Source organism: Bos javanicus, chromosome 20 (assembly GCF_032452875.1).
Source record: "Bos javanicus breed banteng chromosome 20, ARS-OSU_banteng_1.0, whole genome shotgun sequence".
Lineage (NCBI taxonomy): Eukaryota > Metazoa > Chordata > Mammalia > Artiodactyla > Bovidae > Bos > Bos javanicus.
The window spans coordinates 41,591,126-41,609,891 of NC_083887.1; the positions used below are offsets into that span (position 1 = coordinate 41,591,126).

Below are 18,766 nucleotides of genomic sequence, written 5' to 3' on the forward strand. Positions count from 1 at the left end.
CAATTTCCAAAGATAAAGTCCCAAGTTTGCACACGAACACATTTTTCCATTTATATTTTCTATCAGTTGGCAATTAAAACAAGAATCCCAGAGGTCAGCCAAAAGTCTTAAAAAACAAATCAAAGAGTCGGATGCATTATCTCTGGATTCAAAAGCGCAAAACGACACGTTATGAGAAACCACCTGGAAAACGGCACTTGGCAGGCGCCATTTCAGAGATCTGCAGTTCAAACGTCAACTCCCTGCCAACTGATAACCTTTACCAGAGACCCTCGGAGAAAGTTCTGGAAGTGTGGCGTTCTGAAGTCTCTGTAATGCCATCTGCTTTTGTGCAGAGTTCCAGTGATGGCAACGGGAACCTGGCGCTGGGGTGAGGATCAGGATTGCTCCTCAGGGTGGCAGAGGGTGGGGAGAGTAATGTGTGCAGGGACGGCAGAGGAAGAGAAGGGTTAAAAGATGTCTCATGGTCACTGCCCAATTAGGGACCGCGTGTCTGAGATTTCTCAGGACAACCTCAGTCTCAGATATCCTAGACCATACTACTTACATGTCCAATCCTGGGGAAACAAGTTACACAAATCACGGTGCTTTAACTTGATGGGGAAATATGCTGCTATTAAAATTAATGAGTCAGGAATGACATGAAAAATCCTTGCATTTATTCACTCACAGTAACAGCTGAATCCCTATTGTATACTACAGATGGTGTAAGGGTGTTCCAGCTGTAATGATGAATTATTAGCATGAAGCATACATGTTATATAGCACAGAACCAGACTGCCAACGTCTGAATCTCTGCTTCACTCCTGAAAAGCTGGACAACCTTGAGCAATTTCCCTAAAATACCGTGTGCCTCACATCATCTCCACTGTAAAACAGGAATAATAATGGTACCCTCTCCATAGGATCATTGTGAGGTTAAGTTCATAGGTTAAAGCTTGTAATAGTGCGTGGCACAATATGAAGTGCCCATCCTTACAGTCTTGGTTTGGTGAGGGATGCAGATACAAACAGGAACATGATGGTATAATGCTGAGGGCAATCAAAGCCTTCCCTTCGGGCTAACATTGAACTGGGAATGGAAGAGATTAGGAGGGCCTCCCGTTCATAAAAAGAGGAGAGAGTCATTGCACTTGAGTCAGACTGGAGAAAACTGGAACAGTCCATCTACTTTTTCCTGCATTCCACTGAGCACTTCCGGAGTTTATTTCATCTTACAAGCTTCCCCAAGTCTGGGATGCACAAAAGACAAAGGGTGGAAGACAGAGGAAATGATACCAAGTGTGCAAACAGGCCTGCCAGTCCCAACCACTGCAGGGGTGAGTGGTAATAAGCGCTTGGCTTGTCACAGGCTGCAGTACGTGGGGTGTCCTCGTGACCTCATGATTTTAAGAACAGTCTTCATTTCTGTGACAGCCCCAAAAAGTTCTCTGGCTGGGATTGGGTAGCAATCTCCAAAGCAAAGGAATCCTCTTTTCCCCTCCAACTGTCTCATTGGTTATTCTTTCCTTTGAAGTTGGAAGAGAGAATAAAATTACTTTCATCTGCCTGGAAATCACCAGAGTAGAGAAGAATCCTCCCTGGAATCAGAATGAGGAATCAGGCAGCTCAGATCTTCCGTAAGGTGAGCCCAGGGTGTGCTTAACTCCTTTTGGAAATGAGATGGCGTGTAGATCAATATCCACCTGCATTAGCTTGGCAGCAAATGATACCAAACCCCAATTCCAAACGGCTTGAACAAGGAGGAAATTCATCATCTCACAGGATGGGAAGTGTGGAGAAATACAGTGCTTCTTGAGGACACTCAGGGATCTGCTCTCTCCTAAGGCTGGTGGCAAGATGCCTCCAGTAGTTCTAGACAGCAATGCGCCAAGAAAGCAAAAGGTTCGTTTGTTTTGTGTGTCTTTTTTTTTGGTAATGAGCAGACCTCCCGCAAGAAGCTCCGCAAGAGACATTCCTTCACACCTCACTGCCCAGACCTGGATCACATACTCTTTCCTATACGCATCCCTGGGGTGTGGGATGGAGGTACCACAAATGAAGTCCACCAATCATCTCACATAACGGACGCTATCAGGTCCATGTGACCACTGAGTCTGCAACAGGCTTCTGGCCAGGACCAAAGGAAGAAATGAACATGAATGTATTTCAGGAGTTAGCATGCTCTACAGTTATTCTCAAAGATAGAATTCTGGTAAGCCACAGCATCAAACCCATTCAGAAATGCTTCTGCCTTATGCTTCACACATACCAAGAAGAAGAATCACTGACCTGATAGAGAAGATGCTAACATACCTGGTATAAATGCCCAAGAACCACTCTATCCAGGGCCTGGACATCTTTAATGATCACTGCTGAGCTGACAGTACATCGTGGCCTATTAGTATTCTGTCCCAAGGGGGCACCCGCAGCAGAGGGGTGTAAAAACAGAAGAACTGAGAGGAGAAGGGAGAGTCACTTGCCAGTAAACTGTGATGGACTGAAATGAGAGAAAAGTTTTTTAAACTGGGCGGGGCAGGACAGGTTTGCTAAACTCTTAAAGATAAAAAGAAGAAACAATGCAACAAAATTTTGTAATCTGTAAAGTGGTCTAACCCAAGGTAACTGACTTAGCAGACGGAAGAAAGCTGAAACCTAGCGCAGCAGGATGGGAAGCCCGGAAGCAGAGCTCCAGGGTCTCTGGAATTTGGGACACCAGGCACTGAGGGGGTCAGGGGCCCCAAAACAGGAGAGCTGGCTGTGAGTCTGTGCCAGAAGCTGTCAGACCCTGGGTCTCCCCTCTCACCCCGGCTCCAAAGTGACTGCCTGCATTCTGCAACCTGTTTGCTCTGCTGAATCAGAGTGACTGTGGACTCAGAGACACTTCAATGTAGCTCAGAGAAGGGGTACGCTTAGAAACAGGGAAATGGGAGAAGGTTCCATACCAAATGCTGGCTTCCTGGTCTCCATCTGAGTCTGGCTCATAGAATGCAGCAGCCACCAATTCCCCTCGGCATGGGGATTTCTCTTCAGTTTCCTTTGAGGGAAAGCCCTTCCACCCACAGGTGGGAATCCTCCAATAAAATCCCTCAGCAGGATAATCCTACGGCTGGCCGCACATGTGGACTCACCTGGGGCGCTCTTCGTAATCACTACTACCTGAGCCCTAGCAAGACCCAACATCATTCAAATACTTGGGCAACTTAAATGGAAAGTTTACTGTATGCCAGGAATTGTTCCAGGTTCTAAAACACTGTTCTAATGTTCTTTCTTAGTAAGGTGGAGCTGATCCTGGGTGTCAGCTCCATCCAGGCGTGCAGACCTTCCAGTTAACTTCCCAGCAGTCAGTTCCAGGATCCTCAGACATCTGAGCAAAGCCTTTAACATGCAACAGATTCCAAAACAAAAACTAAGAGGAAATCAGAGGAAAACAAACAGCACAGGGAACAGAGGGACACTTCAAAGAAACTGCCACTGTGATCCTTGACGAGAGTTGAGGGTTGAAAAGCTTTTCATCTATGAAACGAGAACAGGAGGTTATAAAAAGAAAATTTGAGATTTTTAAAGAGCTCTTGGAAATAAGAAATTTGATGACAGACATGGGAATTCAATACATGGGTTGGAAGATAAAATGAGGAAATATCCCAGGAAGTAGAACTTTTTTAAAAAAGGAGAAAACATAGGGAAAAAGTAAGAAAATTAGAGATTCAACGTATGAGGGCCCCATTTCAACTTAATATGTGTTCCAGAAGAGGACAGAAATCACTTTTTTTAATATTCCATAAAACAGTTCAGAACTGAAGGACATGATTTTCAGATTGAGAAGGTCCACTGAAAGCCAAGTAAATTGATGAAAAAAAAAAAAAGACACAGCAAGGTGTACTGAATGAGATTTCATTACAGAGGGCAAGGACATTACAAAGACAAGAAAATCAGAGAAGGGGAAATGAGTATATTCAAAGCCTCAGGAGCCAGAATGACAGACACCTCAATGGCTATACTGAACCTGGAAGAACAAAGCATCCCAAGTTCAGGAACAGACTTCCAACACAGAGCTCACATCCCTAGGAAACTATTCATTTAACTTCGAAGATCTCAAAACTTATTTCCCAGGCAGTCTTTCTCAGAACTACTAGAAGATGTTACCAGCAAGAGAGCAGAAGCAAAGAAGGAAGACGTGGGTCTAAAACACAAGGGATGTCACATGAAGAGCAAATGAACCCCTGCTGTGATAAGGAATTCCAGGATGACAGCTGTGCCTCTGGCAGCAACTCCAGAGTGAAGGAGACCAGAAGGCTCAGCCAGAGGGATGAACCAGGTGGAACAGGACACGCCTACTATTTAGAAACATGGGCAAAGTTGAAGCTCTTGTCTCTGGGGCACAGAAGCTAAGGTTAGTGAGGGGTGGGTCAAATAACTGCTGTTTCTATGTATAAGCCTTCTAGAAATATATGGCTTTACAATTATGTCTATGAATAGCTTTGATAAGGAAGGAAAGGAAGCTGAAGCAATGAATCAGATTCCAGAACGAAATCCCAGGCAGAGATCAGGAGAACCTGCTTCTCTAAGCAGCAGAGGTATTTGGTGAAACCTCTGAGAGACAGAGAAAGAAGAGTTGATGCTAAAGGCAGCAAAGGCTGAGCACCTGGCAAAGCAGGTGCGACAAGAACTCGATGGCCCACGAAACAGGCAGGAATGGGGTCACTCTTCCCCTTCAAGGAAACAATTCCTGAGTGTGACCTGCCTGAGTTATTGAGATTAGTAGGAATACGGGATTAAAGGGAGCTGTGTGGGTCAAGCGTGTGGTTGGTCAACTTACAGAATAAAGAAGGCAAGCAGAAAGGCGGTTTGGGGACACCCTGCTGCTCTTTAGGCAGGCTGTCTTCCTTCCCCCATGGGTTAGAAGAAGTTGACTCTATCTCCTCAGACAATTACACTCAGCTGCACCAGCTCACAGAGCTCAAGGCTGAAAGGGCGTGGGCAAGTGTGAAACCCTGAGTCCACACTGGTTTCCCCATCAGTTTACCTGGTGCATCCTATTTCTGTTTCTTCTCTGTGTAGCAGTCTCTGAGGACTTTTTTTTAGAGCCTGGCACAGGCCTGGTTTCCTAAAGCCCACCTACCTGTGGATCCCAGAGGCAGTACAGGAGGGACAATGGGTTTGACCAGCAGCCCTGAAAGCAATTAACTGTAGGTGGGCCTTGTTAACACCTCAGTAAAAGAGGCTGTGGCCTTCTACAGGTTAGTGAGATTAACTGCCAGATTAGCATATGGCGGTAGAGAAAATCCCTTGTGGGGCTTTCCATGTGGCTCAATGGTAAAGAATCCGCCTGCCAATGCAGGAGACACAGGTTCGATCCCTGGGTCAGGAAGATCCCCTGGAGTAGGAAATGACAACCTGCTCCAATATTCCTGCCTGCAAAATCCATGGACAGAGGAGCCTGGTGGGCTATAGTCCATGGGGTCGAAAGGAGTCGGACACAACAGCGAATAAGCACAAAGGCAGATCCCCTTGTACCTTTTCAATTCATCTGCAAAGTCAATGTACAGTTGCAAAACAGAACAAGAATGCAAAGGCTAAAGGCTGAAAGTACTGTATTTTGTGTGTGTTTAAAGATACTTCTCCATTAGAGTTTATGCCATCCCCCATATGATATAAAACTCAGCCTGACCTATTTTTACGAAAAGCATTTACTATTTACATTCACAGAAATCTATTCTTCCCAGAAGTGGTTCCCAGGGTGACAGCTGTAGTTCCCTCCTCTTTACCAACCCCATCTCATCAGACAAAATTTGACTGGATTTCACTCCTAGTGTTTACAAACTGCTTAGGAGAGTTGTGACAGGACAGAAAATGTCATTCTCTTTCCCAAAAGCCCTCATCTTGAAAACCTTTGGTGGATGAGACAATCAAAACATTTTGTGAATTAGGGGTGGGGGAGTTGTCCAAGCAGACTGTTTAGTAGTTCAGGGCGAAGATCTGTCCCCAAAGGCGATTATAAGCACTTGCGGGATCATAAACAGTTCCTGCTGGCAGGAGCGGCAGCTATGCTGTACAGACTCATTCCCTGCTGGCCGTAGCGAGAAGCAGGGGGATGAGGGCAGCGTTAACAGATGCCTGGTTGCTGGACACCCTCTCTCCCTTCCTGGACTTCAACAGCACAGCTTTTCCGCCGTGACTGTCAGGATCTTGGCTCTGGAGACCCCCGGACTTGTCCCTCGTTCCCCCCCAACCCCGCCGCTCACACACACACACATACACACACTCAGGGCGCCTCCTTCCGTCTAGTAATTGACAAACCAGTTCCTCGTCGGGTACTCCTCCCAAGGAGCACAAACCATCCATAAACACGCAAATCCCCCAAATCGAAAACAAGACACCCAAGGGGTCTGCGAGATGAGCGCCGCGGCCGTTCGGCGGCGGCGGGTGTTTCTCGGAGGAGGCTGGGGCTCAATTTCCACACCCCCGCAGGCAGCCTCAGTCGGCACCCCAAAGCCGGATCGGATGGGGGACGCCTGAGGTTTTTGTCTGCTAAAGCAGATTCCTACCTCCAGTTCTGAAGTCACCTTCGCGGGGCGGGGGGGTCTCCTCTCGACGTCTTCGGCTGAGGTTCGGTCGGGAGCAGCCGGCCCCGGGTAATCCTCGCTCCCGGGCGGGGCTCGCACACCCCGGGGCCGAGCCGGAGCCTAATCACCTGCTGGGCGCGGGCGGGGCGGGGCGGGGCCGCTCAGCGCGCGCGCCCCGCCCGGGAAGCCGGCCCCCTGCGCGCCCCCCGACGGCCCTTCCGGAGCACGGTTGCCGCGGGGAGCCCCGAGCGCCCCGCTCCGAGCGCGGCAGGTCTGCGGGAGGATCCCCCTCCGCCAGCCCGGCTTGGGAGGTTTTGAAAAAGACTGTAATGGAATCCCGGCTCGCCTCGTCACTCCCCTGGCTCACTTGTCAAAACTCCACGGCATTCCAGAACCCCTTCCCCGGTCACTCCCCCCACCCCCAACCCCTCCCAGTCGGAAAAGGAAACCGCACCGGGGAGAATTCGGGGAGTTTGGGGTTTCTGATGCAGACACCTTTTGTTTATGTCAACTTGCTCCGGAGCTTCCAGCGGTAACTGGGAGCAGGTCTGAGGAGAAAAACGCCCCACCCAGATAACCCTCTCCCGGTCAAAAGTTCTCCCTCCAGCCGCCGCGAGGAGCTCCAGCTCCCCGACATCAATTCATTTCATAACCGCTCCGTTTCATAATCGGCGGCAGCATGGGTCCTTACTGGGGGTGGGGTGGGGTGAGGGGGAGCCCCACACCAGAATCAACAACCATCGCACTGGGCAATCTAGCAGGCAACTTTCCAGAAAGCTGCAGTGAGATTATTTCTGCTGGAGAAACCAAATTTACCACTGCTGAATTACAACCGCCGGTGACTGCACAACTGAAGCATTTCCTTTATACCTTCTCGGGCTCCCGCGCCCCTCCCGCCTTCTGCGGGGTTCAGTCAACGAGCCATCCCCGGGAGAGGCATGAATGGGCTCGGGCGGTGCAGACATCTCTCCAGCTGCAAACTGATGAGGAAGCCCGACCCACGAGGCTGAATTGTTTACATCACACCCACTGAGGGCTTCCTGTCTTAAATTAATGGGAATACAAGTAAGACAGGAAAACAGTGTTTGCTTTTCTTAGAGCAAGGGTGAGGGCCTGTGGAGGGGGATGGGGTCGCCCCACATTTCATTGCGTGAAGAGGTTGCTTTTCAAAACTTCAATTGTGTTCTATTCCTTTTTCCCCCTTGGAACACTTGTTGAAAACGAAAAGCATCGCTGTGCCAAACCTCAAACCATCAAGGAACTTCTGCTCGAAGCACGTTTTCACCTGGCTTCGGAAGTGATCCAGGCTGGAGCTCCCAGGAGGAAGGACAGATCTGGGGACCTCCTGTGGTCGCAAGGCACAAATCTCCCTACAGCCTGAAGCTGCGTGCCACACAGGCACACACACTCAACCCCACCCCACCCCATGGGGTTCATGCCGGAATCTTGCCCCCAGTCTGGCTCCCCACCCCTGTGTCTCTAAGCTATCGTTCACTTCCTGGGTGTCCCACAGTTCTTCAATGGACAAATCTGGTAGAATTCAAAGCAATTAATTAAAAAGGAGCAGGCAAAAGAAAGCTTCAGTTCTCAGTATCATTATTGCCACTGGAAAGGGTAATGAGAGCCTGGGAGGGGCCAACCCATGTCCAGGCTCCCCTGGACATCTGCCCACTCTTGGAAGCAGCCCACAGAGCCCCTGGTAAGTACTGATCATAATCACCCCCCCTGAAATCACCCCCAGTTGCTTCCTTCCGGTTGGCACAACAGCAAACCCAGAGACATGCCTCCTTTGGAAATACTGGAAGGAAACAAGACCCCAGGATAAAGGATATCTCAAGGAAGGATGGGCACTGCAACCAACAGTGACAATGGACATTAAGAGAACAGTACATGTGCCAGTAAGAACAAGCTTTCACAAGCCAGTCCTCAAAATATTGCAATTCCTGGGTCAAAGCAAGTTAGACTGATGATTTTAGGTAAAGCCAAGTGTATCAAAAGTCTCTAACAGAAAGTGACTGCCTTACAATATATTCTAAGGGTTGCAGTGAATGTTAGCTCCTCCCCACTTCCCTTTCCCCTCTCTTCTGCCAGAAGTTGGTAGTCCTGGTGGATTCATTAGCATACTTTTATGTGGCATCTCCATATCTGATAAATTTTATAGGAATTAGGTTCAAATTGAATAATCTTCTAATAATAATTTCAGAAGGGCTCCCTTTTTTCCTTCTGATTGCTTTCTCCACTTCCAGTTTTCTTCTAACTCTCTCTACTCCTTCCATCTGGTATGTAATTTATGATGTGCAAATCAATGCTGTTTAAAGGAAATCCATGATTTTAAGCATAATGCAAATAAATATTCCCTCTTCCCCCAGCAACTCTGTGCCTAAGCTCAGTTTAGGGTGTGTATGTGCTGAGAATTAAGATTTGACCACATCTGTACAATATCTTAATTTCAGGAAAGCTTTTGAATGCATATGACATTCTCATCAGCAAGCCAGAAAGATACGATCTGGTCTGTCTTTTCCTCACCGGGTTTCACTGCAGACTGGAAAAGAGATCAATGCCTCAGTAAACAAAAGGGTGCTTAAAACATGGCCTCCAATTTTACCCTAGCTCTGGTTTAAATAATACTTAAAATTGCTTTGAGCACACCCAGGGTCTACAAATAATATTAATTGCAGTGGGAATTACTGATATGCTAGGAGAATCCAAATTGGCTTCAACACATGAAGGAAATGTTTCATGAAAAAGTTTCAAGTTCAGCGTGACGGCTGATTACAAAAGTGGTATCCTGAGGGGTAATGATCAAATGACAGGCATAAAAGGGGCTTAATATCCAGATTGGAGAAAAACTGACAAAGATGTGAGGATCACAGCAGATCGTGTTATTTAAAAGGAATCTGTGTGTTGTACTGATAAGAAATAAGCAATACAACAGCGGGGTGAATTTGCTTGGTGGGAGTCTGACATGAAAGGAAAGTATATCCCCATATCTCCCTCCCCCATGATAAAGAATTTGGCAGCAGACAGACCCTTAATAGGATGGTAGGTCCAGTCTGAGGCCCCTTATTTTAAGGGCAAAGTGGAGACACTGGAAAGGGTCCAGAAGAAAACCAAAATGATTAAAGAGAGAGAAAATAGAACCTATGAGGGAAGGTTAAAGGATTTGGAGTTGTTTAGTCTAGAGTGAAAAAGTGCCTAAAGGCAAACTTAGTCTTCCCCTCCCATTTGAAAGGTTATTATAGAGAGGACACCGACCAGCTGTTGTTCATCTCTACAGAAGACAGAAGAGGTAAGACTCAAAATGCAACATTAAAATGTGGGTCAGACGCAAAGAGGACATGTTTGATGCTAATGGTAACTGACTTGACATTGACATCACTGTGCAGTCTTCACCTCTCAGACTCCATCCTAGAGATAGGCTTCCTTCCATGTTTCAGCAGAAGCCAGGCTGGAGAACTCCTTTCCTTTCCTTCTAGGGCTGCAGTAGTTCTCATCACCCCATTAATGTGGGGGGCAGTGGTCCTAAGATCCATGTTCCCTAAGTCAGAAACAGGGTGCTGTGAGAATACAATTCTCTCTTCAAACATATTCGCACATCTCATCAGACCTTTGTTTATTGGGTAGTTCAGTTCAGTCACTCAGTCGTGTCCGACTCTTTGCAACCCCATGGACTGCAGCATGCCAGGCTTCCCTGTCCATCACCAACTCCCAGAGCCTACTCAAACTCATGTCCATTGAGTTGGTGATGCCATCCAACCATCTCATCCTCTGTCGTCCCCTTCTCCTCACGCTTTCAATCTTTCCCAGCATCAAGGTCTTTTCCAGTGAGTCAGTTCTTCACATCAGGTGGCCAAAGTATTGGAGTTTCAGCTTCAGCATCAGTCCTTCTAATGAATATTCAGGACTGATTTCCTTTAGGATGGACTGGTTGGATCTCCTTGCTGTCCAAGGGACTCTCAAAGAGTCTTCTCCAACACCACAGTTCAGAAGCATCAATTCTTTGGCACTCAGCTTTCTTTATAGTCCAACTCTCACATCTGTACATGACTACTGGAAAAACCATAGCCTTGACTAGACAGACCTTTGTTGACAAAGTAATGTCTTCGCTTTTTATATGCTGTGTAGGTTGGTCATAACTTTTCTTCCAAGGACCAAGTGTCTTTTAATTTCATGGTGGCTGTCACCATCTGCAGTGATTTTGGAGCCCCAAAGGAGTCTGTCACTGTTTCCATTGTTTCCCTATTTGCCATGAAGTGATGGGACCAGAAGCCATAATCTTAGTTTCCTGAATGTTGAGGGGTGGCTCATTGGTCTAGGGGTATGATTTTCACTTTGGGTGGGAGACGTCCTGGATTGAAATCCCAGATGTGCCCAGGTTATCCTTTCTGGTTTATTGGGTGGTATCTCTAAAAATACACTCAACTTCTGACACTGGTAAGCATATTTTATAGATGCAGTCCTCTATATTGTTTCTATATATAGGACATCATTGTTTTTGTTTAGTTGCTAAGCCATGTCTGACTCTTTGCGATCCCCAAGGACTGTAGCCCACCAGGCTCCTCTGTCCATGCGATTCTCCAGGCAAGAATACTGGAGCAGTTGCCATTTCCTTCTCCAGAGGATCTTCCCGACTGAAGGGATCAAACCCGAGTCTCCTGCATTAACAGGTGCATTCTTTACCACTGAGTCACCAGGGAAGCCCCAGGACAGCATTCCTTTTTGTTTAATGAGCACACAAATATTAGTTGATGATGATAATGATAATAATAGCTATGAATTAAACTCTTCCTACAATTATATTGGGCATTGTGCTAGCTACTTTATGTAGGTTGCCTATTTCATTAATTTTTTCAGTATCCCTGTGAAGTAGATGTAATTATTAGCCTTATTCTAACACGAAGAAACTGAGTTAAGTAACACAGTTAAGTAACACAATGAGATTAAGTAACACAGCTGGTAAATGTTGGAGTCCCAATTCAAACCTATTTAATCTGACTCAAAAGGGTATGCTTAACCACTACACTACTGCCTCTCATTGATTAGTTTTAGCTCTTGGGAGGGAGGAAACATTGCAAAGGAAGCATCTATTCTTGTTGGTGCAAAGTGATTAAAAACCAAGTCTTCCACAAGTTTAGATAGCCTGGGAAACATAGTTGTTTTTTTCCCAGTATAGAGGAAGGGCTGATTTTGCCTTCTGATCAGAAGTATGCTTTGCTGTCTCCCACAAAGCTAAAAATCTAATCAAAATCTATCTATTTTATTAATAAGAAATACCTAGCTATTCATCTATAGTCTAATTTTGCTCATAGTAGATGTCTCATGACTGTTAAATGAACAAATACAAATGCATTATGACTTTGATGCTTTAAAGCAAATTGAGCTGAATTGTGTTTTTCCAGCATGCTGGTGATCAAAGCTGTGGTGGGTCATTTCTATGGGCCTCTTATCAGATGTTCCCTAAGAGGCTTAAAATCCAACTGTTTCCTTTAATTCAGTATCCATGAGAAAGGCATATGTATGAGCTGCATTTTCCCAGCATCAACTACTTATAGATCAAGAATAGATTTTTAGTGGGGTTTACTGAGTGCTGTTGTATATCAGCAATAGATGATTCATAAGTGAAACAGACATCAAAATGATTTTTAGAAAGGCAAACGAACCACACACAAACAAAAAATTAAAAGCCTTGATCCAAACTACGGCAAAGGACAGATATTTTCCCATTAGGACAATTTATCCTGAGTTTATAAACAGAGAGAGGCATAATTACCCAAGTGTTTGTGAGCAGATCTAAACCTTATGTAGCTATAAAAAGCTGGAGAGGGGAAGAAAGAGGAAATTCCCAGGAGAAGATCCCCAACCACATCCAGGGCCATCAGATCTCCACAAAATAAAAAGCCCAGCAGTGGTACCAAGTGGAACACAAGAAGAAACCTCAGGATTGTAACACAAGCCACAGAAATAACTTTGAATTGTCTTAAAACTAAACAGTGACAATTCCAATAAACTTTCAGCCAACACATGGGCAGAGGGGTGACTTACTGGCGTTCCAGATGTAGTTAATAGAAACATGATGCCTAGAATAAAAAAGATACTCAGTCAGTGATGACTGAATGGATGGGTGAGTGAATGAATGTCTGAACAGATCCTCAAGCTGCCTCTTTCTCCTTTTGAATGAAAGATGTTGGAAAGATGTCTTAGATGCTTCAACTCCAAAGCCCCCACAAAGATGTTGAGCCATGTGAACAGGTCCTTCAGGAATAGCTCTAGAACCAGACACTGGTTTCTGACCCAAAGATAACCAATTTATGATTTTCCATGAACACTGGAAGGGGGATTGCAATACCTGTGCAGGCCTTGATTCAAAACTCCCATTATTTACCATATAGATTCTAAATTATTTGAAGTCCAACAGAATCAAATACTAAGTAGTCAGCATCTATTGAGCACTTACTGGATGTTGGGTCTTGTTTCTAAGCCCTTTACATATTAACTTGTTAAATTCGTATTATAATCTTAAGAATGTGTGCTAAGTCACTTCGGTTGTGTCAGATTCTTTGCGACCCTATGAAATATAGCTCCCCAGGTTCTTCTGTCCATGGGATTTTCCAAGCAAGAATACTGGAGTGGGTGCCATGCCCTCCCCCCAGGGGCTTAAGAATATGTACTATTATTATCAACCCATCAAAAACAAAACTGAGCCAAAAGATTACCTAATTAGCTCATAGGTCACGCAACTAGTAAGCAGAGGAGCTGGAGCTCAGATTCCAGTTGGAACCAGCACCTGCTCTTAATTGCTGTTTGATGCTACCTGTCCAAATCTTAACTCTTGTCACTGCTCAACAAAAAAATTACTATCCAAATCGAAATATTTGCCCATAAATATTCAAAGAGCATTCTAATCTCTGCAGGATGCGATCCTTGACTTTCCTAATGCACCTCTCTCCTGCGTGCTCACATCACTTATTCTGCAGTGAACACAACCGTGACTTGACTCATAACACATCTCTCCAACTATTGGTTTGGCCAAAAAGTTCGTTCAAATTTTTTTGTACCATCTTATGGAAATAACCAAGCAAATCCAATAGATCTTAAGTTTCTTGGAGTCAGGACTGTGTGTTGCATGGCAGTCTGGGGATACAGAAGAATAGGGAAGATCTAGAACTAAAGTCCAAATCTCATAATTATTACCCATGGGACTCTAGGTAATCATGTAACACTTCCTATTCTCATATTCAAACTATAATCCTCAAGGGCTTGCTGAAAAGGGGAGATTAAATGGGACAATGTATATGAAGGATACAATATGGGATGATGTCTGATATTGTACGATAGTGATTTTCAACCACCAGCTATTTTGACCCCCAAGGGACCTTTGGCAATGTATGGAGATATTTTTGATAGTCACAACTGTGTGTGTGTGGGGGGGCACTATGGGCATCTAGTGGATAGAGACCAACAATACTGCTAAACATCCTAAAAGCATGGGGCGGGCCCCCACAATAAAGGATTATCCATCCAAAATATCAGTAGCAAGAGTGCTAAGGTTGAGACACTCTGCTGCAAGCTATTAAAAATGTATCAAAAATAAAGGTTTCCATTCTCTTCCCTTTCCTTATTTTTCGTACTGTGCATATTGGAGGTATTCAGTAAATCTTTGTTGAGTAAACCTTTGGATAAATGGGTAAGTGAATATAGGAGTTCTAAGATACTTCACTGAAAACACTTGAGAGTGTGGTCTTTTCATGGCAGAGGTTCTGGTTGGAGAAGGAAATAGCAACCCACTCCTGTATTCTTGCCTGGAGAATCCCCATGGACAGAGGAGCCTGGCGGGCTATAGCCCATGGGGTCACAAGAGTTGGCCACAACTTAGCAACTAAACCACCACAATTAACCTGGAACCAGAACCTTCAAATATCCATGCCCAATGAAAGGAATTCTGAAATAGACTCAATATAATGCTGGGGTCTGAGCCCAATGAAAGTGATGTTAAATTTCGTCCTAGGAGAGCTGGAGAACTAAGACAAAGGCCAGCTCCTTCTCACTGGTGGCTTCCCAAGTGATTTAGCTATTAGTCTACAAATGCTCCTTCATCTAATTCTATTCTCCACCCTAAAGATACAGTAGAACAGGCAGAAGACCATGGAAGAATTTATTCTTCCACGTGGGAAATCAATCACCCACCCCTGCAACAATCATACACTACCTAAAGCCCAGTCAAGTGAACTTTCCTCCAGAACATGGATTGAAAAACACCGTGGAAGCAAAAAGGACATGTGGTCATTACTTGAAACTTTCAACAGGTTCGGTAAGATTGGTTGCAAGAACTGGAAACCCAAGAATAAAAGCCTACATTCTGGGATACAGCATAAATCACATTAACACAAACGGGAAATCCAAAAGATTCTTCTATCTCCCATTCTGCAGACTGAGTGGCAACACCTACTTCTTAAATTCTTAAGAATTTAAGAATTCTTCATCTTTTACAGTCAGAATCCATGAATGATTTTTTGTGTGACTGTATATGAGACAATCTAAAACTTAACTTGAATTTCTAGTCATCTTTAAGCTTAAGTACCTGAACTAAATTATCTGCCTGGAACTATAAGAGCAAAATAGGTTCTTTCTTGCCTTGGGTGCCTAAACATATCTAAGCTGGGATTGTCCTTTGCACTCTAACCACCTTCTGGATTCACCTTTAACCAACTCCTATTCACCTCTCCGGACACCACCTGCTGGGTTCCCACCCTGACCCTCCCCTGGAATACACTGGAGACCATCTTTGCAGCTTCAATAGCATCTCCACTGCCCATTCACTTGTCTGATTACCCTTATAGACTGTGGCCTTGTTTACCAGCTTATTCCTGGAGCCTAGCACTGTGTCTGGCACATATGGGTGCCCAACAAATAGTTGTTGAATGAATGAGTATAAAACATTCATTCCTAAAATTACTTGTTGAGTGCCTACTATGAATCAGATATCAGTTTAGGCACTGGGAAAACCACTATTACTGTCTTAGTACCGACAACAACAACAGTAAAAACTATTGTAGCTAATGTTTATTGGGCACTTACTATGTATCGGGATCATGCCAAGATTTTCTCTGTGTTCTCTTTTATTCCTCCCCTCATACCCACATGGCAGATACTATTATTATTCCCACTGTACAAATGAAAAAAGATGCCAAGCCACTCCTATGGACCTTAATGGGAAAAAAATCTTCGACGTTTAAGTTCCTCCTGGTTTATTTACATGGGCTTAATTCACATCAACTAAGAAAAGCTAACCTGTGAATTCACTCAGGAGTTTTGCTGATGTTTGTTCCTTGTCTGGAAAGTTCCTATCCATTCTTTGTATCATCTGAGATTTATTTTAAAATATTTTGATATAGGCTATCAAGTGATGACAATAGTAATCTACACTCCAGAGGCCATGAGCTGACGTTTGAAGGGTACTTATCAGAGCACACCCAGCAGCACACATCTGAAATATCACTACCTACATTTTCAGCAGAAGGTTCTGCAGTTTCTGAAATGGAGGTTAGAAATACTGTTTTCCATCTGTGGAATGAGATAAGTTGGTTAGAAAGGTTCGTACAAACACCTCTGTCCTTGCCTGCTGAGCTGGAAGAATGCAGGGGGTACTGCTTCATCGGTGAGACTCCATGTGTGTGGGGTCCCCCCAGTTAATGCAGGATTCTGTCACTGGGTCTGATGATAAAGTCAGGTGATTCTAAAGTCAGAGGACTACTGCAGGCCCTTCAGAGTGAGCCTGCTACAATGGGCCCATTGGAGCACCTACAAGAACAGCAGGGCAGATGCTGCCCAACGTAATACAAGCAGGCGGTGGGACTATTTCCACACTTCCTTGCTAATACCTTGCTCTACCTGTGGCAGGAGGCAAGGACTTGCTCCCATGGTAACCTGCCACCTGGCCCTGAGGCCTTAACGTTCTCAGCCTTTCCTGATCATCAGAGGCTACTGATGTTTAACAAAAGAATCGGATGATGTTAAGCAGCCCATTGCCTCAGGCAACACACACTTCCCTACCTTGGTCTCTTGGAGAAAACCAGTTCATCTTCCAACACTAATCTTCCAAAGCAGGGGACACAGATTTGATCCCTGGTCTGGGAAGATCCCACATGCCAAGGAACAATAAGCCCGTGTGCCACAACTACTGAGCCCATGCGCCCTAGGGCCTGTGCTCGCATCAAGAGAAGCCACTGCAATGAGAAGCCTGCGCACTGCAGTGAAGAGTAGACCCCACTCACCGCAACTAGAGAAAGCCTGAGGGCAGCAGCAAAGACCCAGTCAGGCCAATAAATAAATCATTAAAAAAGAAACAACTACTGCGATGGCTTTCTTGATAACTCATCTCCCCTTAGGAATGCTGAGGAAGCCCCAAGTTGCCCGCACGTGGCAGAGATCCTTTTGATAGACCCCCAGTCACCTAAGATAATCGGGACAAGTCTCTTCCTAAACCCTGAAAACGTCTAATTTAGCAAACAACTTTACTTTAGGATATGACTTATTGAGCAAAGGGCGACACGAGGTGCTGAGAAAACCTGAGCAGCACAGGCCATGGGCCCAGTGAGCTTAGACATGGCCACAGGACAAATAAAGCAACAGGCGGGGACTTCCTGGTGGTCCAGTGGTTAAGAATCTGCCTTCCAGTGCAGGGCACGCGGGTTCAATCCTGGTTGAGGAAGCAAGCCTGCACACTGCATTAAAGATGCAGCGCAGCCAAAAGTGTTTAAAAAAGAAAAGCAACAGGCGTTAGTTACAGTGAAGTGTGGAGTAACTGCTACGTCCATCAGGGACACCTAATTAGACCTGGAAGGTCAGGGAAGGCTTCCAGAAGACGTGACTGGAAGCTGAGCCCTGAGGATGAGCAGGCATTAGCACAATGAAGAAAAGACTCCAGGAAGAGCAAGCGCCAAGTGCAAAAGTCCAGAGCGAAGACAGGGGCTCTTGTGCTCTGAGGACGCAAAAGCTCAACATGGCTGCAAGCAGGGTTGGCTGGAGGCAGAGTGAAAGTGAAAGTGTTAGTAGCTCAGTCCTGTGGGACTCTTTGCAACCCCATGGACTGTAGCCCATCAGGCTCCTCTGTCCATGGAATTTTCCAGGCAAGAATACTGGAGTGGGTAGCCATTCCCTTCACCAAGGGATCTTCCCAACCCAGTGATTGAACCTAGGTCTTCTGCATTGGCAGGCAGATTCATTACCACTGAACCACTGGAGAAGTCCAGGGCAGGCAGAGTGAGGAGAAACTGGGCTTTGTGAGCCAGTAGCTTGGGCTTCATTCTTAAAAGGCTTTTAGCGGAGGAATACATGAACAGATTTCCATGTCAGAATGATCACACTGGCTCCAGGGAGGCCAGCGGAATGGAGGCGTGGAGACGGGTGAGGACTCCAGGCAAGACAAGATGGCGCCTGGCCTCTGGAGTCTCTGTAGGCCCACACTTCCCCTGTATCTCAGATAAAACTCCAGCATGGCTCTGTTTACAGCTCTCTGCCGCTGCTAGACTGCCAGTCCCTTGAGTGCGGAAACTGGAATTTACTCATCTCTGGAGCCTTAGTGCACCCAGCTGATAAAGCTCTCAGTAAAGGTGAGCCTGTTGGTGGCGCTTGTTGAAGGAGACAATTCCTTAATTACAAAAATGATTTCCCTGGATTCCTCATCACCAGACCCCCCCATCCCCCCCCCACCCCCTCTCTGCCATGGCCGCCTGCACAAATCTCCTCAGCAACTACTGTACTTCTTTTACATTTGGTCACTCCAAGGTGTATGCTGACTCTCACTTTACTTCTTTAAGCATGGACTTTGATTTTTTCGTCTTCACAGCCTTCAGAATATCTTACGCTGCCCTCTGCTCTCACGACAGCCTAGCTCATCCCGCCACTCCATCCAGTCAAGACTTCACACAAGTTGGGCTTAAAGTGGCCCTCCCCTACCATCTTGAAAGTTTCCCAGGGGTAAGCTCACTTATGTGGAGAAGCTACTCCCTTCCATATGATTTCCTAAATCCATCTCATTATTTAAGTATAAAAATAAAACAGTCCCACCCTCTACAAGAAGCATTCATGAACTTCGGCTAACCTGGTAGAGAATTCCACCCAGCCTTAATCCCATTAATGTGTATTCCCTATCAACTGCATGTGATTTGATGTTTTCCCTTCAAGGACATACCAGCAAGTCCTTGTTTCTACCTCCCTTGCCT

General features: G+C 45.6%; 1 protein-coding gene across 6 annotated transcripts in view; it reads right to left on the reverse strand.

Moving 5' to 3' along the window:
• Positions 1-18,766, reverse strand: part of PDZD2 (PDZ domain containing 2) — a 254,700-nt gene that overhangs the window by 204,297 nt on the left and 31,637 nt on the right. The window contains exon 1 of one of the 6 annotated variants that reach the window (XM_061393799.1): positions 6,528-6,698. The exons of the other annotated variants lie outside the window; for them this stretch is intronic. The gene's annotated coding sequence lies outside the window, so the exon portion shown is untranslated. Of the gene's footprint in view, positions 1-6,527; positions 6,699-18,766 lie in introns of those variants that run through there. 6 annotated transcript variants of the gene reach the window in all.